The 26,217-nt window shown below is 46.1% G+C and overlaps 1 long non-coding RNA gene across 1 annotated transcript; it reads left to right on the forward strand.

Annotated features, from left to right (window-relative positions):
• On the forward strand, positions 1 to 26,217 carry LOC134908892 (uncharacterized). Its single transcript, XR_010175818.1, has 3 exons — positions 1 to 78; positions 23,821 to 24,068; positions 25,950 to 26,217. It is a non-coding gene; the product is annotated as an uncharacterized LOC134908892 (long non-coding RNA).

Here is a 26,217-nt window from a genome sequence, read left to right on the forward strand (position 1 = left end):
TGGATAAAGGTGGCTGTTACCACCGAAACGGATTCGTTGACTGATGGTTGCTCTAAATTGCACATTTTGAAGGAATGGGTGAATATGCTATGCCCTAAATATTGACTGCATTTTTCTGATTTCTTACAATCATGATGTCTATGCATTGCTGCTCCTTATATACTCGAGTATAAGTCGACCCGTATATAAGCCGAGGCACCTAATTTTACCCCAAAAACCTGGGAAAACTTATTCACTCGAGTATAAGCCTAGGGTGGGAAATGCAGCTCAAGCCGTACACAGCCCTCAGTGCCAGATATGCCCCCACAGTGCCAGATATGCCCCCACAGTGCCAGATATGCCCCCACAGTGCCAGATGTGCCTGATATGCCCCACAGTGCCAGATGTGCCTGATATGCCCCACAGTGCCAGATGTGCCCCACAGTGCCAGATGTGCCTGATATGCCCCACAGTGCCAGATGTGCCTGATATGCCCCACAGTGCCAGATGTGCCCCACAGTGCCAGATGTGCCCCACAGTGCCAGATGTGCCCCACAGTGCCAGATGTGCCTGATATGCCCCACAGTGCCTGATATGCCCCACAGTGCCAGATGTGCCTGATATGCCCCACAGTGCCTGATATGCCCCACAGTGCCAGATGTGCCTGATATGCCCCACAGTGCCTGATATGCCCCACAGTACCTGATATGCCCCACAGTGCCAGATACTTACCCTCCGTTGCTCCCGCGCTGTCTTCTGAATGAGGGACACGGAGAGCGCAGCGCGCGGCTCTCCTGTGTCCCTCCTGCATCTCGGGCGGCAGCGGCGTGTGTTAAAGGAAGTGCCGGTTCGTGCACTTCCTTTAACACTCAGACGCCGCTGCTGCTGGAGATGCAGGAGGGACACAGGAGAGCCGCGCGCTGCGCTCTCTGTGTCCCTCAACGCTGACTCGATTATAAGCCGAGGTGGCTTTTTCAGCACAAAAAAACGTGCTGAAAAAGTCGGCTTATAATCGAGTATATACGGTAAAACCTTTTTAAGTGCCTATTAATTGGTGTGCTGGCTACCCATGTTTTTCTGGACTTCACTTTGTCTCAGGTGGACATGGACTTTGCTAATATATATATATATATATATATATATACACACACACACACACACACACACACACACACACACACACACACACGTCAGGTACATAAATATTGGGAGATCGACACAATTCTCATATTTGGGCTCTATACACCACCACAATGGATTTGAAATGAAATAACCAATATATGCTCAAACTGCAGACTTTCTGCTTTAATTTGAGGGTATTTACATCCAAATCAGGTGAACAGTGTAGGAATTACAACGGTTTCAATATGTGCCTCCCACTTTTTAAGGGACCAAAAGTAATTGGACAAACTAAACAATCCTAAATCAAACTTTCACTTTTTAATACTTTGTTGCAAATCCTTTGCAATCAATTACAGCCTGAAGTCTGGAACGCATAGATATCACCAGAAGCTGTGTTTCATCCCTGGTGATGCTCTGCCAGGCCTCTACTACAAATGTCTTCAGTTCCTGCTTGTTCTTGGGTCATTTTCCCTACAGTTTTGTCTTCATCAAGTGAAATGCAAGCTCAATCAGATTCAGGCCAGGTGATTGACTTGGCCATTGCATAACATTCCACTTTTCTCTATCGTCCTAAGTGGATGCTGGGGTTCCTGAAAGGACCATGGGGAATAGCGGCTCCGCAGGAGACAGGGCACAAAAGTAAAGCTTTTACAGGTCAGGTGGTGTGTACTGGCTCCTCCCCCTATGACCCTCCTCCAGACTCCAGTTAGATTTTTGTGCCCGGCCGAGAAGGGTGCAATTCTAGGTGGCTCTCATAAAGAGCTGCTTAGAGAGTTTAGCTTAGGTTTTTTATTTTACAGTGATTCCTGCTGGCAACAGGATCACTGCAACGAGGGACAGAGGGGAGAAGAAGTGAACTCACCTGCGTGCAGGATGGATTGGCTTCTTGGCTACTGGACATGAAGCTCCAGAGGGACGATCACAGGTACAGCCTGGATGGTCACCGGAGCCACGCCGCCGGCCCCCTCACAGATGCTGAAGCAAGAAGAGGTCCAGAATCGGCGGCTGAAGACTCCTGCAGTCTTCTTAAGGTAGCGCACAGCACTGCAGCTGTGCGCCATTTTCCTCTCAGCACACTTCACACGGCAGTCACTGAGGGTGCAGGGCGCTGGGGGGGGGGCGCCCTGGGAGGCAAATGAAAACCTTTAAAAAGGCTAAAAATACCTCACATATAGCCCCAGAGGCTATATGGAGATATTTACCCCTGCCTAAATGTACTAAATAGCGGGAGACGAGCCCGCCGAAAAAGGGGCGGGGCCTATCTCCTCAGCACACGGCGCCATTTTCTGTCACAGCTCCGCTGGTCAGGAAGGCTCCCAGGTCTCTCCCCTGCACTGCACTACAGAAACAGGGTATAACAGAGAGGGGGGGCAAAATAAATGGCAATATATTAATATAAAAGCAGCTATAAGGGAGCACTTAATCATAAGGCTATCCCTGTCATATATAGCGCTTTTTGGTGTGTGCTGGCAGACTCTCCCTCTGTCTCCCCAAAGGGCTAGTGGGTCCTGTCTTCGTATAGAGCATTCCCTGTGTGTCTGCTGTGTGTCGGTACGTGTGTGTCGACATGTATGAGGACGTTATTGGTGTGGAGGCGGAGCAATTGCCAAATATGAGGATGTCACCTCCTAGGGGGTCGACACCAGAATGGATGCCTTTATTTGTGGAATTACGGGATAGCGTCAACTCGCTTAAGCAGTCGTTTGCCGACATGAGGCGGCCGGACACTCAATTAGTGCCTGTCCAGGCGCCTCAAACACCGTCAGGGGCTGTAAAACGCCCCTTGCCTCAGTCGGTCGACACAGACCCAGACACAGGCACTGATTCCGGTGGTGAAGGTGACGAATCAACCGTATTTTCCAGTAGGGCCACACGTTATATGATTTTGGCAATAAAGGAGATGTTACATTTAGCTGATACTACAGGTACCACTAAACAGGGTATTATGTGGGGTGTGAAAAAACTACCAGTAGTTTTTACCGAATCAGAAGAATTAAATGACGTGTGTGATGAAGCGTGGGGTGCCCCGATAAAAAACTGCTAATTTCAAAGAAGTTATTGGCTTTATACCCTTTCCCGCCAGAGGTTAGGGAGCGCTGGGAAACACCTCCTAGGGTGGACAAAGCGCTAACACGCTTATCAAAACAAGTGGCGTTACCCTCTCCTGAGACGGCCGCACTTAAAGATCCATCAGATAGGAGGATGGAAAATATCCAAAAAGGTATATACACACATGCAGGTGTTATACTACGACCAGCTATTGCGACTGCCTGGATGTGCAGTGCTGGGGTAGTTTGGTCAGAGTCCCTGATCGAAAATATTGATACCCTGGACAGGGACAATATTTTACTGTCGTTAGAACAAATAAAGGATGCATTTCTTTATATGCGTGATGCACAGAGAGATATCTGCACACTGGCATCACGGGTAAGTGCTATGTCCATTTCGGCCAGAAGAGCTTTATGGACACGACAGTGGACAGGCGATGCGTAGAGGAGTTATTTGGGGTCGGTCTATCGGATTTGGTGGCCACGGCTACGGCCGGGAAATCCACCTTTCTACCTCAAGTCACTCCCCAACAGAAAAAGGCACCGACCTTTCAACCGCAGCCCTTTCGTTCCTTTAAAAATAAGAGAGCAAAGGGCTATTCATATCTGCCACGAGGCAGAGGACGAGGGAAGAGACAGCAACAGGCAGCTCCTTCCCAGGAACAGAAGCCCTCCCCGGCTTCTACAAAAGCCTCAGCATGACGCTGGGGCTTCGCAAGCGGACTCGGGGGCGGTAGGCGGTCGTCTCAAGAATTACAGCGCGCAGTGGGCTCACTCGCAGGTAAATCCCTGGATCCTGCAGATAATATCTCAGGGGTACAGGTTGAAATTAGAGACAGAGCCACCTCGCCGTTTCCTGAAGTCTGCTTTACCAACGTCCCCCTCAGAAAGGGAGACGGTTTTGGAAGCCATTCACAAGCTGTATTCTCAGCAGGTGATAGTCAAGGTACCTCTTCTACAACAAGGGAAGGGGTATTATTCCACTCTTTTTGTGGTACCGAAGCCGGATGGCTCGGTAAGGCCTATTCTAAATCTGAAGTCCTTGAACCTGTACATAAAGAAGTTCAAGTTCAAGATGGAGTCACTCAGAGCAGTGATAGCGAACCTGGAAGAAGGGGACTTTATGGTATCCTTGGACATCAAGGATGCGTATCTCCACGTTCCAATTACCCCTCACACCAGGGGTACCTCAGGTTCGTTTTACAAAACTGTCACTATCAGTTTCAGACGCTGCCGTTTGGTTTGTCCACGGCACCTCGGGTCTTTACAAAGGTAATGGCCGAGATAATATTTCTTCTTCGAAGAAAAGGCGTATTAATTATCCCATACTTGGACGATCTCCTAATAAGGGCAAGGTCCAGAGAACAGCTAGAGATGGGTTTAGCACTATCTCAAGAGGTGCTAAAGCAGCACGGATGGATTCTGAATATTCCAAAATCCCAATTAATGCCGACAACTCGTCTGCTGTTCCTGGGGATGATTCTGGACACAGTTCAGAAAAAGGTTTTTCTTCCCGAAGAAAAAGCCAAGGAGTTATCTGACCTGGTCAGGAACCTCCTAAAACCAGGAAAGGTGTCTGTACATCAATGCACAAGAGTCCTGGGAAAAAATGGTAGCTTCTTACGAAGCAATCCCTTTCGGCAGATTCCATGCAAAGGGATCTGTTGGACAAATGGTCAGGGTCGCATCTTCAGATGCACCTGCGGATAACCCTGTCGCCGAGGACAAGGGTATCCCTTCTGTGGTGGTTGCAGGAGGCTCATCTATTGGAGGGCCGCAGATTCGGCATGCAGGATTGGATCCTGGTGACCACGGATGCCAGCCTGAGAGGCTGGGGAGCAGTCACACAGGGAAGAAATTTCCAGGGAGTGTGGTCGAGCCTGAAAAAGTCTCTTCACATAAGCATTCTGGAACTAAGAGCAATCTACAATGCTCTAAGCCAGGCGGAACCTCTGCTTCAAGGAAGACCGGTGTTGATCCAGTCGGACAACATCACGGCAGTCGCCCATGTAAACAGACAGGGCGGCACAAGAAGCAGGAGGGCAATGGCAGAAGCTGCCAGGATCCTTCGCTGGGCGGAGAATCACGTGATAGCACTGTCAGCAGTATTCATCCCGGGCGTGGACAACTGGGAAGCAGACTTCCTCAGCAGACACGACCTTCACCCGGGAGAGTGGGGACTTCATCCAGAAGTTTTCCACATGCTATTAAACCGTTGGGTAAAACCAATGGTGGACAGGATGGCGTCTCGCCTCAACAATACACTGGACAGGTATTGCGCCAGGTCAAGAGATCCGCAGGCAATAGCTGTGGACGCGCTGGTAACACCTTGGGTGTACCAGTCGGTATATGTGTTTCCTCCTCTGCCTCTCATACCAAAGGTATTGAGGATTATACGGCAAAGAGGAGTAAGACTAGTGGCTCCGGATTGGCCAAGAAGGACTTGGTACCCGGAACTTCAAGAGATGGTCACGGACGATCCGTGGCCTCTACTTCTGAGAAGGGACCTGCTTCAGCAGGGTCCTTGTCTTTTTCAAGACTTACCGCGGCTGCGTTTGACGGCATGGCGTTTGAATGCCAGATCCTAAAAGGAAAAGGCATTCCAGAAGAAGTCATTCCTACCTTGATAAAGGCAAGGAAGGAAGTCACCGCGAAGCATTATCGCCGTATTTGGCGAAAATATGTTGCGTGGTGCGAGCAGCGGAGTGCTCCGATGGAGGAATTTCAACTGGGTCGTTTTCCTACATTTCCTGCAATCAGGATTGTCTAAGGGTCTCAAATTGGGATCTATTAAGGTTCAAATTTCGGCCCTATCAATATTCTTCCAAAAAGAATTGGCCTCAGTCCCTGAGGTCCAGATTTTTATCAAAGGAGTACTGCATATACAGCCTCCTGTGGTGCCTAAGGTGGCACCGTGGGATCTAAATGTAGTTTTAGATTTCCTCAAATCCAATTGGTTTGAACCACTAAAGAATGTGGATTTGAAATATCTCACATGGAAAGTGACTATGTTACTGGCCCTGGCTTCGGCCGGGAGAGTATCTGCACTGGCGGCTTTGTTTTATAAAAGCCCTTATTTAATTTTCCATTCGACATAGGGCAGAGCTGCGGACGCGTCCGCATTTTCTCCCTAAGGTGGTATCAGCGTTTCACCTGAACCAGCCTATTGTAGTGCCTGCGGCTACAGACGACTTGAAGGACTCCAAGTTGTTGGACGTTGTCAGAGCCTTAAAAATATACATTTAAAGGACGGCTGGAGTCAGAAAATCTGACTCGCTGTTTATACTGTATGCACCCAACAAGTTGGGTGCACCTGCTTCTAAGCAGTCGATTGCTCGTTGGATTTGTAACAAAATTCAACTTGTACATTCTGTGGCAGGCCTGCCACAGCCTAAATCTGTTAAGGCCCATTCCGCAAGGAAGGTGGGCTCATCTTGGGCGGCTGCCCGAGGGGTCTCGGCATTACAACTCTGCCGAGCAGCTACGTGGTCAGGGGAGAACACGTTTGTAAATTTTTACAAATTTGATACCCTGGCAAAGGAGGACCTGGAGTTCTCTCATTCGGTGCTGCAGAGTCATCCGCACTCTCCCGCCCGTTTGGGAGCTTTGGTATAATCCCCATGGTCCTTTCAGGAACCCCAGCATCCACTTAGGACGATAGAGAAAATAAGAATTTACTTACAGATAATTCTATTTCTCGGAGTCCGTAGTGGATGCTGGGCGCCCATCCCAAGTGCGGATTATCTGCAATACTTGTACATAGTTATTGTTAACTAATTCGGGTTATTGTTTAGGAAGCCATCTTTCAGAGGCTCCTCTGTTATCATACTGTTAACTGGGTTTAGATCACAAGTTGTACGGTGTGATTGGTGTGGCTGGTATGAGTCTTACCCGGGATTCAAAATCCTCCCTTATTGTGTACGCTCGTCCGGGCACAGTACCTAACTGGAGTCTGGAGGAGGGTCATAGGGGGAGGAGCCAGTACACACCACCTGACCTGTAAAAGCTTTACTTTTGTGCCCTGTCTCCTGCGGAGCCGCTATTCCCCATGGTCCTTTCAGGAACCCCAGCATCCACTACGGACTCCGAGAAATAGAATTATCGGTAAGTAAATTCTTATTATTTGCCTTAAAAAAAACTTGGTTGCTTTTGCAGTATGCTTCGGGTCATTGTCCATCTGCACTGTGAAGTGCCGTCCAATGAGTTCTGAAGCATTTGACTGAATATGAGCAGATAGTATTGCCCAAAACACTTTAGAATTCATCCTGCTGCTTTTGTCAGCAATCACATTATCAATAAATACAAGGGAACCAGTACCATTGACAGCCATACATGCCCACGCCATGACACTACCACCACCATGCTTCACTGATTAGGTGGTATGTTTTGGATCATGAGCAGTTCCTTTCCTTCTCCATACTCTTCTCTTCCCATCACTCTGGTACAAGTTGATCTTTGTCTCATCTGTCCATAGGCTGTTGTTCCAGAACTGTAAAGGCTTTTGTAGATGTTGTTTGGCAAACTCTAATCTGGACTTCTTCCTGTTTTTGTGGCTCACCAATGGTTTACATCTTGTGGTGAACCCTCTATATTCACTCTTGTGAAGTCTTCTCTTGATTGTTGACTTTGACACATATACACCTACCTCCTGGAGAGTGTTCTTGATCTGGGCAACTGTTGTGAAGGGGTTTTTCTTCACCAGGGAAATAATTCTTTGGTCATCCACCACACTTGTTTTCCGTGGTCTTCCGGGTCTTTTGGTGTTGCTGAGCTCTCCGGTGTGTTCTTTCTTTTTAAGAATGTTCTAAACAGTTGATTTGGCCACACCGAATGTTTTGGGTGTCTCTCTGATGGGTTTGTTTTGATTTTTCAGCCTAATGATGGCTTGCTTCACCGATAGTGGCAGCTCGTTGGATCTCATATTGAGAGACGACAGCAACAGATTCCAAATGCAAATGTCACACCTGGAATTTACTCCAGACCTTTTACCTGCTTAATTGATGAGGGAATAGCCCACTTCTGTCCATGAAATTGCTTTTGAGTCGATTGTCCCATTACTTTTGGTCCCTTAAAAAGCGGGAGGCACGTATAGAAACCGTTGTAATTCCTACACCGTTCACCCGATTTGGATGTAAATACCCTCAAATTAAAGTGGAAAGTCTGCAGTTGTTTGTCTCATTTCAAATCCATTGTGGGGGTGCATAGAGCACAGAATAGGAGAATTGTGTTGATGTCCCAATATTTATGAACTGTGTGTATATATATATATATATATATATATATATATATATAATAAAATTCTGCATTGTATGTGGTTTGTGCTGGCTCTGCTGTCTGATCTTTCTTTGTCAGTTTATACCTTTTCCCTTTGTTTCCTTTTAACCCTCAGATACTAGTGTCTAGGCCAAAGTGTCTCAAATGCGGTCCTCAAGGCACCCCAATGGTCCAGGTTTTAAACATATCCATTCTTGGCCACAGGTAACGTAAATAGCACTGCAGCCAATTTGATTTAACAATATGGGCTGAGCCATGGATATACCTAAAACTTGGACCGTTGGTGTGCCTTGAAGACCTCGTTTGAGAACCTCTGGTCTAGGAGTTCATCTACCTATATTTGTGAAGGCTGTCACATTACAATACTTGTTGCACACTGCCTAGTGTAATATTGTGTGTTACACTATTCTTGCGGTTATGTCTAGCAAAGGCAAGGGGAACGAGGAGGCTGCTGCTGCTCCTATGCTGGTCTCATACAGGTCCTGTCTAGCGGGGTTGTCCAGGATGGTCTGTGTCTCTTGATATATCCCACCTAACCAGCCAGCCCCTGCAGTTCCTGTGCAGGATACCCCCCGGGCTTCTTTTTCACAGATGCTGGCACAGATATTGGACCACCTGGCAACCCCTGTGGTGCTTTCTCCTATGGAATTTCCATAGCATGTACACCTTGCTATACAAGTCATGACTATGCCCCCTCCCTGCATGGATGTGCTCTCTACCTTAGTACAGTCTAGCTATTACCGTTACTGATTTTCAACAGATGTTACAGGATGAAAGACCCTTACCCACTAGACGTGACGTGCCATAATCAGTCTAAGCAGCTGTCAGGTTTCAACTGTGGACGCACGGAGTCCCCCTCAGAGGAGGAGGAACATCAGTCTACCTTAGATATACCTGCGCTAGTGAGAGCTGTCATTCTTCAAATAGAGGAGGAGCCTGCTCCTAAACCAAAAGCCAAACGTTTGCCCTGAGGAAGCTGATGTGGAACGTGCACATGCGCTTTTTAGAGCGACTTTTAGCACGTCTGCCATTTTTACTGTGTAAAATGTCAATGTACTGAGAATAAGTAATTGTGTGTAATACCTTATGTCCCATAAGGTATTACACACAATTACTTATTCTCACAATATTTAGATTGTGTCACAACTATTATAGCATATTACATGGACTATAAATGTGTAATACGGCTGTGAATGAGATGGTATACATTTGTCATAATCCCTGCATGTGAATGCTTCCGGGGATAGGTTTTACCTACCACACGGAGCAAAATTATAATTAAACAAAATAAAGTTACAAACATATACAAATGAACACCTATGTGAGCAATAATACAACATAGGGGTATATTTACTAAGCTCCCGATTTTGACCGAGATGCCGTTTTTTCTTCAAAGTGTCATGTCGGGAATTTACTAAGCAAAAATCTCGGCAGTGATGAGGGCATTCGTAATATTTTGGAAGTCCTAGGAAAAAAATCACGAATCAATACACCATCGGTCAAATACGCCTGCAATTTGGTAGAAATCGGGAATTTACTAAAAAGTGCAAATCACAAACACTGCCGACAATAGCCAAACACTGCCGTGCTGAAATACAATTTGTGAAAAAGTGCTAAAAAAAACCAGACCTGCTTTTTTTCCCCGTGTTTGGATAGGCATGCACGGATCCATGAGATCCGTGCATGTTTATCAGTGGGAAGGGGGATGGGAAAGTGTTTATTTTTTGAAAAAAAAATTGCGTGGGGTCCCCCCTCCTAAGCAAAACCAGCCTCGGGCTCTTTGAGCCGGTCCTGGTTGCAAAAATATGGGTAAAAAAATGATAGTGGTTCCACCATATTTCAACAACCAGCACCGGGCTCTGCGCCTGGTCCTGGTTCCAAAAATACGGGGGACAAAAAGCGTAGGGGTCCCCCGTATTTCTGAAACCAGCACCGGGCTCCACTAGCCAGATACATAATGCCACAGCCGGGGGACACTTTTATATAGCTCCCGGCGGCCCTGGCATTACATAACCAACTAGTCACCCCTGGCCGGGGTACCCTGGAGGAGTGGGGACCCCTTCAATCAAGGGGTCCCCCCCCTCCAGCCACCCAAGGACCAGGGGTGAAGCCCGAGGCTGTGTCCCCCCCCCCCCCCATCCATGGGCTGCGGATGGGAGGCTGATAGCCGTTGTGTAAAAAAATGAATATTGTTTTTAGTAGCAGTACTACAAGTCCCAGCAAGCCTCCCCCGCAAGCTGGTACTTGGAGAACCACAAGTACCAGCATGCGGAGGAAAACCAGGCCCGCTGGTACCTGTAGTACTACTACTAAAAAAATACCCCAATAAAAACATAAGACACACACCTTGAAAGTATTATTATTATTATTATTATCCTTTATTTATATGGCGGCACAAGGGTTCCGCAGCGCCCAATTACAGAGTACATAAACAAATAATCAAACAGGAAAACAGCAACTTACAGTATAACTTTAATACATACATACACACCTCCATATACACATACTTGCCTTATGTTCACACGAGGGTCGGTCCTCTTCTCCATGTAGAATCCATGGTGTACCTGTGGAAAAAATTATACTCACATACTCCAGTGTAGAAGCATCTTCTTCTTGTAATCCAGGTACTTGTCAAAATAAAAAAACGGACACCCGACCTCGCACTGAAAGGGGCCCCATGTTTTCACATGGGACCACTTTCCCCGAATGCCAGAAACCCCCTCTGACTTATGGGGTGGTCTTCTGTTTGCCGGCGGTCGGGCTCCCGGCGCTCAGTATACCGGCGCCGGGAGCCCGACAGCCGGAATACCGACAATTATTTTCCCTCGTGGGGGTCCACGACCCCCATAGAGGGAGAATAAAATAGTGTGGCGCGCGTAGCGCGCCACCGTGCCCGTAGCGTGGCGAGCGCAGCGAGCCCGCAAGGGGCTCATTTGCGCTCGCCAAGCTGTCGGTAAGCCGGCGGTCGGGCTCCCGGCGCCGGGATGCTGGTCGCCGGGAGCCCGACCGCCGGCCAGCCATAGTGAACCCGACTTATGTCTAAGAGGGTTTCTTCAGCCAATCAGGGAGCGCCACGTTGTGGCACCCTCCTGATTGGCTGTGTGCTCCTGTACTGTATGACAGGCGGCACACGGCAGTGTTACAATGTAGCGCCTATGCGCTCCATTGTAACCAATGGTGGGAACTTTGTGGTCAGCGGTGAGGTTACTTTCGGTCACCCGCTGACCACAAAGTTCCCACCATTGGTTACAATGGAGCGCATAGGCGCTACATTGTAACACTGCCGTGTGCTGCCTGTCATACAGTACAGGAGCACACAGCCAATCAGGAGGGTGCCACAATGTGGCGTTCCCTGATTGGCTGATGGAACCCTCTTAGACATAAGTCAGAGGGGGTTTCTGGCATTCGGGGAAAGGGGTCCCATGTGAAAACATGGGGCCCCTTTCAGTGCGAGGTCGGGTGTCCGTTTTTTTATTTTGACAAGTACCTGGATTACAAATGGATTACAAGAAGAAGAGCCTTCTACCCTGGATTTTGTGAGTATAATTTTTTCAACAGGTACACCATGGATTCTACATGGAGAAGAGGACCGACCCTCGTGTGAACATAAGGTAAGTATGTGTATATGGTGGTGTGGATGTATGTATTAAAGTTATACTTTCAAGGTGTGTGTGTAATGTCTTTATTGGGGTATTTTTTTAGTAGTAGTACTACAGGTACCAGCGGGCCCGGTTGGTACCTTGCGGGGAGGCTTGCTGGGACTTGTAGTACTGCTACTAAAAACAATATTCAACACTTTCAACAAATGCTATCAGCCCCCCATCCACAGCCTCGGGCTTCACCCCTGGCCCTTGGGTGGCTGGAGGGGGGGGGGGGGGGACCCCTTGATTGAAGGGCTTCCCACTCCTCCAGGGTACCCCGGCCAGGGGTGACTAGTTCGGTATTTAATGCCACGGCCGCAGGGCGCTGTATAAAAGTGACCCCCGGCTGTGGCATTATCTGTCCAGCTGGTGGAGCCCGGTGCTGGTTTCAAAAATACGGGGGACCCCTACGCTTTTTGTCCCCCGTATTTTTGGAACCAGGCGCAGAGCCCGGTGCTGGTTGTTTAAATATGGGGGAACCCCTGTCAATTGTTTTCCCATATTTTTGCAACCAGGACTGGCTCAAAGAGCCCGAGGCTGGTTTGGCTTAGGAGGGGGGACCCCACGCAATTTTTTTTTTAAGTTTTTAAACTTTTTTTTTTTTTTACAAGGTGCACAATGAAGCCCAGCACGGATCTCTCAGATTCGGCCGAGATTCATTGTATTAAAGTTGGCAGTGTTTTACAAGTCACTCACGTAAAACACTGCCTAAAAAAACGAATGACATCGACATCGGAAAAAACGAAAATGCAGAATACGGCAGCTTAGTAAATTAGTCGTAATAAATTTAAAAAGTTGCATATTTACACTTTCGATGTCATTCGTGATTGAACTTTGACCTCAAACGGAAAATTACGAATGTTAGTAAATTTACCCCATAGAGTGTGTTTCCCTATGAGACTGTGTAATGCACCACATTAATCAGATACCAACAGCTGTTTGTGATTTCTGACAGGGCGTGCAGCACACACACACACTAACTCCCTGAATGGGGAAAGGATAAGCTGCAGCAAGCTATTATATACAACACATTGTGGGTAATTCCAAGTTGATTGCAGCAGGAAATTTTTTAGCAGTTTGGCAAAATCATGTGCACTGCAGGGGGGCAGATATAACATTTGCAGAGAGAGTTAGATTTGGGTGGGTTATTTTGTTTCTGTGCAGGGTAAATACTGGCTGCTTTACTTTTACACTGCAATTTAGATTGCAGATTTAACTCACCACACCCAAATCTATCGATCTCTGCACATGTTATATCTGCCCCCCCTGCAGTGCACATGGTTTTGCCCAACTACTAACAAAGTTCCTACTGCGATCAACTCAGAATTACCCCCTGTGTGTGGATTGAATAGCAACATTGTACAAAACAAGGTGTACCATTGCAATTTATTTCAATTGATTATGAGCCTTCCTGGATAGGAAAGAGATTAGACACATAAATCACATCATATGATACACCAATCAAGCACTGAATAGCAATGCTGTATGATACATCATGTCACAACACAGCCTATTCTAACTAGTCAGAAACAGTAGGTCCTAAGTGGAATGTGTTTGTGAACATTTTGGTCACATTTATTTAATACTGCAAGCAGTTTTTACTACCTTGGGGAACTTATGAGTTCCATTCTATATTCTATAAGGAACAATTATATTGCACTATCCTAATACCTACTACCATAGCCTACCAACTATATTGAGAAACACATCAGTGACTGTTGGTAATAATTTATCTCAATATGGAATGAGTGTGAGCAGTTTTATCAATGTGGGGAATCCATAAACGTGGAGGTTATAAGTGCACTATTTTGCACACACAGTATAGGTGGTTTCACTAACCTGACAAGTTCTTAAACCACTGAGTGCAATTTATTATATACTAGTATAAGCTGACTTGTCCCATGGCAATACATTAATGGCCACAAATATATGATACGGGACAAGAAACGGCTATAATCTAGATCAAAGGTACCGTAATAGTATACTGTTTGATATTGCGCTATATCCTTCAAAAATTGTTGCATACAATACTGCATAGATAAACTGACTCGTGGCGGAAAATACAATAAAAGCAGATTTCTCGACAACCGCCTTGGTTGAGATCCCATAAAAAGATGACACTCAGAAGTAATATAAAAGACTCAATAAATAAGACAGTGAATACAATTTTAATTGCAATATAAATTAAAATTTAATTTAATTGCAATATAAATGCATTCTCAAATTGTATCCAATAAGCTTTACGACTTGCTTGACTTTCCTATCAATTTCAGTGGGGATAAAAGATGTGTCTAAGGATTTGCCTTTCTGAGGAAGAAATGGGTTTAGTGGGTATGCCACAACAATTGTACTAACAACGCAAAGTGCAGCGCAGATATATAACAGTTCTGCCATGGCAGAAAAATTGGCAACCGAGGCAATAAATATTTACATTTAATAACTAACAATATAATATAAAATTGGGGGGGGGGGGGGAAGGATCTTGACTGGATGCAGCCTAACATCAGGTATTGGTTGACGGATTTAATCTTGCCCCAATTACTACTCCAAATTAATTCCACATATTTACAGACTAAAACTGACATGAGTTAGATAAAGTCATTTTTGTAACAAAAATGTTAATTTAAAACATTTTAGGAACTGAAATATTATGACATATTGATGGGCAGTAAATGCTACAAATTAAGGTCCCGTTATATCTATACTGATATTTAACATAAATGAGAGATTTAATAAAAATATGAAGGCACTATTTAAAAGAAAATCTTGTTATAATCCAATTAGCCATAAGAGTCTAGCTTTACAGAGTATTTTAAAAAAATATATTTTTAATTCAGAATGATGTATGAAGATTGAACCTCTCTAAATGTGAGGATTGTCCTTGGATAACAGCAATACACTTGGGGGTCGATTCAATTCTCCGACAGTTGAATAGTGTTGGGAATTAGCTCCCGTCGCTATTCAATTCACCTTAAATTAAGTCGGCGAATGCCTTTTCTTCCGGACTTTACAGGTTGATTTGTCGGGAGAATGGGCATTCTCCGACTTAACTCCCCGCCGCGATGCTGATTCCCGACAGAATCAGCCTCGCTCAGGCCGCGCGGCAGCACTTTTGTCAGATTTCCTCTCGCATACCCCTGGGGTAAGAGAAGAATTCCCGATTATTGAGTGTCACTTGGCGCTGTATTGAATAGCACCGGGAGCTAATTCCCGGTGCTATTCAACTGTCAGAGAATTGAATCGACCCCTTTGTTTTTTGGGTTTTTTTAAATATATATTTTTTAAAACTTGCAGACAAAAAACTGACAAAATACAGCAGATTGCCAAAGAAGCTTCGACTCTTTTTATAAAATTCTCTGGAGATCCTACTCTAGATATAAAATGTGCTCCTTCCTGCACTTGCTGAGAAATTTCACTTATTTCATCAGCACACTTTCACTCCTGTTATTTACCGAAAATTCACGAACCCCTGCTCCCTCCTCCCAGGGTGACCTATTATTTTAGGTATTAGTCCTTTTTTAATTTTTAATTTTTTTTTTGATCACAATCTTCACGACCATGTTGTTACGCATAGATCAATAAGCATTTCCTAGAGGGCCTAAGCTGGTAACAGGACTACAGTTTTCCTACACGGAATGTCCGGACTTTTTATAATCCCCTACCTCATTAAGCCGGGGTTAAGGCTGTTTAAAACACACTATTGCGTGATGTGGAGAGCTCAGAGAACATTACTTTCTTCTGGACTGCATTCTCTTCATTTTAACGCAATCATTTTTTTTGTTTGACTACAACTACCTTCTGACACTGGGTATGGCTGTGGGCATCAGCTTCAAAGTAAACTTTGTTTTGAGGAGCAGTATATCTGGGCTGTGCATTTCAGAAAGAAACTGGTGCTCTATGGACTGCTTATACTTTTTTTTTTTCTTCTCCCCTCCCTACTGCCATGGTTACCTTACTTACTAACTGGGAGATACTTTTCAGAATTTAAGCTTCTCTGTTTAGCAACCAGTATAATTCAAGAGGAAGGAGCTGGTTTACTAGGTACCAAATATATTACTCCTGTTTTGGAGAGTTAGACAATCCGTCAGTGTATGACCTTGTGTTTGTTTCTGCAACCGGTTTCGGTGATATGACTGCAACACTACCATAAGATGGTCTATCTCTATTCGTATACTAAGCCTCTGACCATGAATGCCCATTACAATTTCAATACTTCTTAGTGTGTGCCTCTGCAATCGCAACATTGACTCTACAAACACAATTGAGATGCATGCACAGAGGAAAAATTACGCTCCACTGGGTCTGACATTGGCAATTTGTGTGAATCATGTCCTATGTGTCTATCGTGTGATTAACCCCTTGCTTGCTTATAAAGCCGAAAGTGGATGCTGAATAATACAATACAATGAAAAATAACAGAACATAAAGAAATACCTGAAATATGTACAGTAAGCCACCAGAGTTCACTGGTGGAAAGTCTTATTATATAGTTTCAATATAAATGCATTCTCAAATTGTATCCAATAAGCTTTACGACTTGCTTGACTTTCCTATCAATTTCAGTGGGGATAAAAGATGTGTCTAAGGATTTGTCTTTCTGAGGAAGAAATGGGTTTAGTGGGTATGCCACAACAATTGTACTAACAAAGCAAAGTGCAGCATAGGTATATAACAATTCTGCCATGGCAGAAAAATTGCCACCCGAGGCACTAAAAAATATTTAAATTTAATAACTAACAATATAATATAAAATTGCATTCAACAAGTAAATTGTACAGTACATGTATATACATAATACTTCCATATAGTAACTGCATTCGGAGACAGCAATGTAGCAAAAGAACTGTATTGGCCTAGTACTTTCGGGGACAACACCCCATCCTCAGAACCACACAGAAAAACAGTGACAAATGACACTCCAACACTTACTCCTATACACATGTCCACTTCGTCCACCGCCCGCTGCGCTCCGGGAGCTGCCAGTCAGAGTCCACCATAGATGACGCACTTCCTGCGGATGTCACGCCCGTTCCCCCGGTAGCCGCCACACTTGTGTTCCAGAGGCTCTGATCTGCGTTCCACCTATGCTCATACCTCAGACTCTCCACTGTTACAGCATCTCCAACACGGCGAAAGTCAGGCATTCAAGGCACGGAGCAGGATACAACTAAACATACAAAACAACACAAAAAAACGATTAAAAAACACAGTTAAAGCAGTACAGACATGTATGGCATCTCCACCAAGATAGCTCACATTATAACACAGAGCAATATACCAGCATGGGCCCAACACAGATATTGGGGCAACCCAACCTGGCATATATAAAGCCCCACATTACCTATATTAACCACATTAAGCACTAACACGGGACTAACATCAAATCATACAGTTCGAATTGATCTTATCATTCAGAACTCCTGGTTTTATGGTACCTAGTCGTAGAATCCAACGAGATTCCTTAATGAGCAGAGTTTTCGCCCTATCACCCCCCTCCGTGGTTCTGGCACATGGTCAATGATAAAGTACCTAATCGAATCTAATGGATGTTGATGTTCCTTAAAGTGACGGGGAACTGGTTGATCTATATCTTTTCCAGAGAGTGAGAACTGGATGGCTGAATGATGTGCATTCATACGCTCCTTGAATCTATGGGTGGTCTGCCCCACGTAGAATAATCCACACGGACAGACCACAAAAGAGGTATTGCACATCAATACACATCTAATATAATTTCTCTGACGTCCTAGTGGATGCTGGGAACTCCGAAAGGACCATGGGGAATAGCGGCTCCGCAGGAGACTGGGCACAACTAAAGAAAGCTTTAGGTCACCTGGTGTGCACTGGCTCCTCCCACCATGACCCTCCTCCAAGCCTCAGTTAGATTTTTGTGCCCGGCCGAGCTGGATGCACACTAGGGGCTCTCCTGAGCTCTTAGAAGAAAGTATATTTTAGTTTTTTTATTTTACAGTGAGACCTGCTGGCAACAGGCTCACTGCACCGAGGGACTAAGGGGAGAAGAAGCGAACCTACCTGCTTGCAGCTAGCTTGGGCTTCTTAGGCTACTGGACACCATTAGCTTCAGAGGGATCGACCGCATGGAACTGGCCTTGGTGTTCGTTCCCGGAGCCGCGCCGCCGTCCCCCTTACAGAGCCAGAAGCAAGAAGAGGTCCGGAAAATCGGCGGCAGAAGACTTCTGTCTTCACCAAGGTAGTGCACAGCACTGCAGCTGTGCGCCATTGCTCCTCATACACACTTCACACTCCGGTCACTGAGGGTGCAGGGCGCTGGGGGGGGGCGCCCTGAGAAGCAATAAAAACACCTTGGCTGGCAAAACAATCACAATATATAGCCCCAGAGGCTATATATGTGATAAATACCCCTGCCAGAATCCATAAAAAAGCGGGAGAAAAGTCCGCGAAAAAGGGGCGGAGCTACCTCCCTCAGCACACTGGTGCCATTTTCTCTTCACAGTGCAGCTGGAAGAAAGCTCCCCAGGCTCTCCCCTGTAGTTTTCAGGCTCAAAGGGTTAAAAAGAGAGGGGGGGCACTAAATTTAGGCGCAATATTGTATATACAAGCAGCTATTGGGGAAAATTCACTCAGTTATAGTGTTAATCCCCACATTATATAGCGCAATGGTGTGTGCTGGCATACTCTCTCTCTGTCTCCCCAAAGGGCTTTGTGGGGTCCTGTCCTCAGTCAGAGCATTCCCTGTGTGTGTCGGTACGGCTGTGTCGACATGTTTGATGAGGCTTATGTGGTGACGGAGCAGATGCCGATAAAGGTGATGTCGCCCCCTGTGGGGCCGACACCAGAGTGGATGGATAGGTGGAAGGTATTAACCGACAGTGTCAACTCCTTACATAAAAGGCTGGATGACGTAACAGCTGTGGGACAGACGGCTTCTCAGCCCGCGCCTGCCCAGGCGTCTCAAAGGCCATCAGGGGCTCAAAAACGCCCGCTCCCTCAGATGGCAGACACAGATGTCGACACGGAGTCTGACTCCAGTGTCGACAAGGTTGAGACATATACACAATCCACTAGGAACATCCGTAGCATGATCCCGGCAATAAAAAATGTGTTACACATTTCTGACATTAACCCAAGTACTAAAAATGGGTTTTATGTTTGGGGAGAAAAAGCAGGCAGTGTTTTGTTCCCCCATCAGATGAGTGAATGAAGTGTGTGAAAAAGCGTGGGTTCCCCCGATAAGAAACTGGTAATTTCTAAAAAGTTACTGATGGTGTACCCTTTCCCGCCAGAGGATAAGTTACGCTGGGAGATATCCCCTAGGGTGGATAAGGCGCTCACACGGTTGTCAAAAAAGGTGGCACTGCCGTCTTAGGATACGTCCACTTTGAAGGTACCTGTTGATAAAAAGCAGGAGGCTATCCTGAAGTCTGTATTTACACACTCAGGTACTAGACTGAGACCTGCAGATCGTGCTGCTGCAGCGTGGTCGGTGACCCTGTCAATCATAAGAACATATTAAAGACGTCGTCTTATATATGAGGGATGCACACAGGGATATTTTGCCGGCTGGCATCCAAAATTAATGTAATGTCCATTCTGTCAGGAGGGTATTAGAGACCTGTCATTGGACAGGTGATGCTGACTTTAAAAGGCGCATAGAGATTCTGCCTTATAAGGGTGAGGAATTATTTGGGGATGGTCTCTGGGACCTCGTATCCACAGCAACAGCTGGGAAGAAAATTTTTTACCTCAGGTTTCCTCACAGACTAAGAAAACATTGTATTATCAGGTACAGTCCTTTCGGCTTCAGAAAAGCAAGCGGGTCAAAGGCGCTTCCTTTCTGCACAGAGACAAGGGAAGAGGGAAAAAGCTGCACCAGTCAGCCAGTTCCCAGAATTAAAATTCTTCTCCCGCTTCCTCTGAGTCCACCGCATGACGCGGGGGCTCCACAGGCGTAGCCAGGTACGGTGGGGGGCCGCCTCAAAAATTTCAGCGATCAGTGGGCTCGCTCACAGGTGGATCCCTATTTCCTTCACGTAGTATTTCAGGGGTACAAGCTGGAATTCGAGATGTCTCCCCCCCCCCCCCCCCCCCGCCGTTTCCTCAAATCCGCCTTGCCGACAACTCCCTCAGGCAGGGAGGCTGTGCTAGAGGCAATTCACAAGCTGTATTCCCAGCAGGTGATAGTCAAGGTGCCCCTACTTCAACAAGGACGGGGTTACTAATCCACACTGTTTGGGGTACCGAAACCGCATGGTTCGGTGCGACCCATTTTATATTTAAAATCCTTGAACACATACATAAAAAAATTCAGGTTCAAGATGGAATCGCTCAGGGCGGTTATTGCAAGCCTGGACGAGGGGGATTACATGGTATTCCTGGACATCAAGGATGCTTACCTGCATGTCCCCATTTACCATCCTCACCAGGAGTACCTCAGATTTGTGGTACAGGATTGCCATTACCAAGTCCAGACACTGCCGTTTGGACTGTACATGGCACCGAGGGTGTTTACCAAGGTAATGGCCGAAATGATGATACTCCTTCGAAAAAAGGGAGTTTTAATTATCCCGTACTTGGACAATCTCCTTATAAAGGCGAGGTCCAAGGAGCAGTTGTTAGTCGGGGTAGCACTATCTCGGAAAGTGCTACAACAGCACGGTTGGATTCTAAACAGTCCAAAGTCACAGCTGGTTCCTACGACACGTCTACTGTTCCTGGGGATGGTTCTGGACACAGACCGGAAAAAAGTGTTTCTCCCGGAGGAGAAAGCCAAGGAGCTGTCATCTCTAGTCAGAGACCTCCTGAAGCCGAAACAGGTATCGGTGCATCATTGCACGCGAGTCCTGGGAAAAATGGTAGCTTCCTACGAAGCAATCCCATTCGGCAGGTTCCATGCAAGAACTTTTCAGTGGGACCTGTTGGACAAGTGGTCCGGATCGCATCTTCAGATGCATCGGCTGATAACCCTGTCTCCAAGGACCAGGGTATCTCTACTGTGGTGGCTGCAGAGTGCCCATCTTCAAGAGGGCCGCAGGTTCGGCATACAGGACTGGGTCCTGGTGACCATGGATGCCAGCCTTTGAGGCTGGGGGGCAGTCACACAGGGAAGAAACTTCCAGGGACTTTGGTCAAGTCAGGAGACTTCCCTACACATAAATATTCTGGAACTGAGGGCCATTTACAATGCCCTGAGTCAGGCAAGGCCTCTGCTTCAAAACCAGCCGGTACTGATCCAATCAGACAACATCACGGCAGTCGCCCATGTAAACCGACAGGGCGGCACAAGAAGCAGGATGGCGATGGCAGAAGCCACAAGGATTCTCCTATGGGCGAAAAATCACGTGTTAGCACTGTCAGCAGTGTTCATTCCGGGAGTGGATAACTGGGAAGCAGACTTCCTCAGCAGACACGATCTACACCCGGGAGAGTGGGGACTTCATCCAGAAGTCTTCCAACTGATGGTAAACCGTTGGGAAAGGCCACAGGTGGACATGATGGCGTCCCGCTTAAACAAAAAAACTAGAGAAATATTGCGCCAGGTCAAGAGACCCTCAGGCAATAGCTGTGGACGCTCTAGTGACACCGTGGGTGTACCAGTCGGTTTATGTGTTCCCCCCTCTGCCTCTCATACCAAAGGTACTGAGAATAATAAGAAGGCGAGGAGTAAGAACGATACTCGTGGTTCCGGATTGGCCAAGCAGAGCTTGGTACCCAGAACTTCAAGAAATTATATCAGAGGACCCATGGCCTCTACCGCTCAGACAGGATCTGCTACAGCAGGGGCCCTGTCTGTTCCAAGACTTACCGCGACTGCGTTTGACGGCATGGCGGTTGAACACCGGATCCTAAAGGAAAAGGGCATTCCGGAGGAAGTCATTCCTACGCAGATAAAAGCTAGGAAAGAAGTAACCGCAAACCATTATCACCGTATTTGACGAAAATTTGTTGCGTGGTGTGAGGCCAGGAAGGCCCCAATGGAGGAATTTCAGCTGGGTCGATTTCTGCACTTCCTACAGTCAGGAGTGACTATGGGCCTAAAATTGGGTTCCATTAAGGTCCAGATTTCGGCTCTGTCGATTTTCTTTCAGAAAGAACTGGCTTCACTGCCTGAAGTTCAGACTTTTGTAAAGGGAGTGCTGCATATTCAGCCCCTTTTGTGCCTCCAGTGGCACCTTGGGATCTCAACGTGGTGTTGAGTTTCTTAAAATCACATTGGTTTGAACCACATAAAACCGTGGATCTAAAATATCTCACGTGGAAAGTGGTCATGTTATTGGCCTTGGCTTCGGCCAGGCGTGTGTCAGAATTGGCGGCTTTGTCATGTAAAAGCCCTTATCTGATTTTCCATATGGATAGGGCGGAATTGAGGACTCGTCCCCAGTTTCTCCCTAAGGTGGTATCAGCTTTTCACTTGAACCAGCCTATTGTGGTGCCTGCGGCTACTAGGGACTTGGAGGATTCCAAGTTACTGGACGTAGTCAGGGCCTTGAAAAATTATGTTTCCAGGACGGCTAGAGTCAGGAAAACTGACTCGCTATTTATCTTGTATGCACCCAACAAACTGGGTGCTCCTGCTTCTAAGCAGACTATTGCTCGCTGGATTTGTAGCACAATTCAGCTGGCGCATTCTGCGGCTGGACTGCCGCATCCTAAATCAGTAAAAGCCCATTCCAAGGAAGGTGGGCTCATCTTGGGCGGCTGCCTGAGGGGTCTCGGCTTTACAACTTTGCCGAGCTGCTACTTGGTCAGGGGCAAACACGTTTGTAGAATTTTGCAAACTTGAAACCCTGGCTGAGGAGGACCTTGAGTTCTCTCATTCGGTGCTGCAGAGTCATCCGCACTCTCCCGCCCGTTTGGGAGCTTTGGTATAATCCCCATGGTCCTTTCGGAGTTCCCAGCATCCACTAGGACGTCAGAGAAAATAAGATTTTACTCACCGGTAAATCTATTTCTCGTAGTCCGTAGTGGATGCTGGGCGCCCATCCCAAGTGCGGATTGTCTGCAATACTTGTACATAGTTATTGTTCACAAAAGGGTTATTGTTGAGCCATCTGTTGAGAGGCTCAGTGTTTTCATACTGTTAACTGGGTATAGTATCACGAGTTATACGGTGTGATTGGTGTGGCTGGTATGAGTCTTACCCGGGATTCAAAATCCTTCCTTATTGTGTCAGCTCTTCCGGGCACAGTATCCTAACTGAGGCTTGGAGGAGGGTCATGGTGGGAGGAGCCAGTGCACACCAGGTGACCTAAAGCTTTCTTTAGTTGTGCCCAGTCTCCTGCGGAGCCGCTATTCCCCATGGTCCTTTCGGAGTTCCCAGCATCCACTACGGACTACGAGAAATAGATTTACCGGTGAGTAAAATCTTATTATTTCTTATCCACGTGGGGGTGTTTAAATTTGTTACAGGGAATAATGAATTGACAAGTAGTACAATCGTTACAAGAGTAACAACCGGGGGGCTTCCTATACACATTAGGAGTAACTGGAAGATTGCGACTCGAAATATCAGTATGTACAAGTCTATCTCTTAAGTTGCTACACCTTTTAAAGGCTGCAACTGATGTTAGTCCTGTGTTAGTGCTTAATGTGGTTAATATAGGCAATGTGGGGCTTTATATATGCCAGGTTTGGGTTGCCCCAGTATCTGTATTGGGACCATGCTGGTATATTGCTCTGTGCTATAATGTGAGCTATCTTGGTGGAGATGCCAAATATGTCTGTACTGCTTTAACTGTTTTTTAATCGTTGTTGTTTTTTGTGTTTTGTATGTTTAGTTGTATCCTGCTCCGTGCCTTGAACGCCTGACTTTCGCTGTGTTGGAGATGCTGTAACAGTGGAGACTCTGAGGTATGAGCACAGGTGGAACGCAGACCAGAGCTCCTGGAACACAAGTGAGGTGGTTACCGGGGCAACAGCCGTGACATCCGCCGGAAGTGCGTCATCTATGGTGGACTCTGACTGTCAGTTCCCGGTGCGGCGGACTGTGGACGGAGTGGACATGTGTATAGGGGTATTTAAAGGGGTAAGTGTTGGAGTGTCATTTGTCACTGTTTTTCTGTGTGGTCCTGAGGACGGGGTGTTGTCCCCGAAAGTACTAGGCCAATACAGTTCTTTTGCTACATTGCTGTCTCCGAGTGCCATTACTATATGGAAGTACAGGTTGAGTATCCCATATCCAAATATTCCGAAATACGGAATATTCCGAAATACGGACTTTTTTGAGTGAGAGTGAGATAGTGAAACCTTTGTTTTTTGATGGCTCAATGTACACAAACTTTGTTTAATACACAAAGTTATTAAAAATATTGTATTAAATGACCTTCAGGCTGTGTGTATAAGGGCCCTCATTCCGAGTCGTTCGCTCGGTATTTTTCATCGCATCGCAGTGAAATTCCGCTTAGTACGCATGCGCAATATTCGCACTGCGACTGCGCCAAGTAATTTTACAATGGAGATAGTATTTTTACTCACTGCTTTTTCATCGCTCCGGCGATCGTAGTGTGATTGACAGGAAATGGGTGTTACTGGGCGGAAACAGGCCGTTTTATGGGCGTGCAGGAAAAAACGCTACCGTTTCCGGAAAAACCGCAGGAGTGGCCGGGGAAACGGAGGAGTGTCTGGGCGAACGCTGGGTGTGTTTGTGACGTCAAACCAGGAACGACAAGCACTGAACTGATCGCAGATGCCGAGTAAGTGTGGAGCTACTCTGAAACTGCTAAGTAGTTTGTAATCGCAATATTGTGAATACATCGTTCGCAATTTTAAGATGCTAAGATACACTCCCAGTAGGCGGCGGCTTAGCGTGAGCAACTCTGCTAAAATCGTCTTGCGAACGATCAACTCGGAATGAGGGCCAAGGTGTATATGAAACATAAATGAATTGTGTGAATGTAGACACACTTTGTTTAATGCACAAAGTTATAAAAAATATTGGCTAAAATTACCTTCAGGCTGTGTGTATAAGGTGTATATGAAACATAAATGCATTCTGTGCTTAGATTTAGGTCCCATCACCATGACATCTCATTACGGTATGCAATTATTCCAAAATACGGAAAAATCCCATATCCAAAATACCTCTGGTCCCAAGCATTTTGGATAAGGGAGACTCAACCTGTATTGTTTTTGGACTCTGTTGCACCTGAGCAAGTTGCTTCATTCAAGTGCGTGCCGGCATTGTTTGGACTCGTATATACATAATGAAATAAAATCAATATCTATTAAAACCACTGTGAACACCCCTAAATAAATGTAACAGGTGGTGCAAATGCTCATTTTGGTACTCCGAATGTACAAGCTTCAAAATAAACAACATAAGAGTCCTGAAATTTCATTTACTAAATATGAACATATACTGGGGGTCTCTTTTTACCAGTAGATGTCCAGCAAAGAGAAAGTTTTCCCGAGATTATGGCAGAATTAATTTAGTACTGCTCTTCTGGTAAATACATGCAGGGTATGCTCAAACAGAATATCCAGAGTGACTGCTTAGAATTGGGTAGACAATAACGCAAACACAACAGATATCTGCTAACAGCACTTAATAATTAAACTAACAGGTAACAGGAGCTGTTATTATTATACCCCTTTCAGACTGACAGAGCCGGGTCACACCCGGGAATGTGTTCTCGGACGCATCCCAGGACACAACCCGGGAATGACCCCTTTCACACTGCACTTAGACCTGTGATCGACCTGGGACAGCCCTGTTTACAGTGATCCCGGGAAATCCCTGCAAATGCATATGTATGTCATTAGAAATGGACATTTTTCTGGCTCACATAGATGAGGTCACAATAGGCAAGCAAAGGGAGGGGTGGGGCCTGCTCACAGCATTGCTGCAGTCATGGCCAACTGAGTACCAGTGTGTATGCCGGAGCTCATGATTCTTTCTGCTTTACAGATGTTTAATGCAGCCAGTGAGAGCCTTCTGTAACAGTGTATTGTGAACTGGATGACAGACTCACCGGATTGCAGATAGCTGTGTGTCCAAAGACATTTGCGCAGATATCATAGTATTGCCACTCGATCCGGACAGCCCCACTCTTTTTACGGTTGTTGTCATGCACCTTCAAGAACTGCTTCTTTAGAGTCTTCGTTTTATTAACAACTTGCTGTTGTGTACGGATAATTCCTCTGGCTTCAAGCAGCTTTGCAATGTTTTTATAAAT

This window comes from Pseudophryne corroboree, chromosome 1 (genome assembly GCF_028390025.1).
Source record: "Pseudophryne corroboree isolate aPseCor3 chromosome 1, aPseCor3.hap2, whole genome shotgun sequence".
NCBI lineage: Eukaryota > Metazoa > Chordata > Amphibia > Anura > Myobatrachidae > Pseudophryne > Pseudophryne corroboree.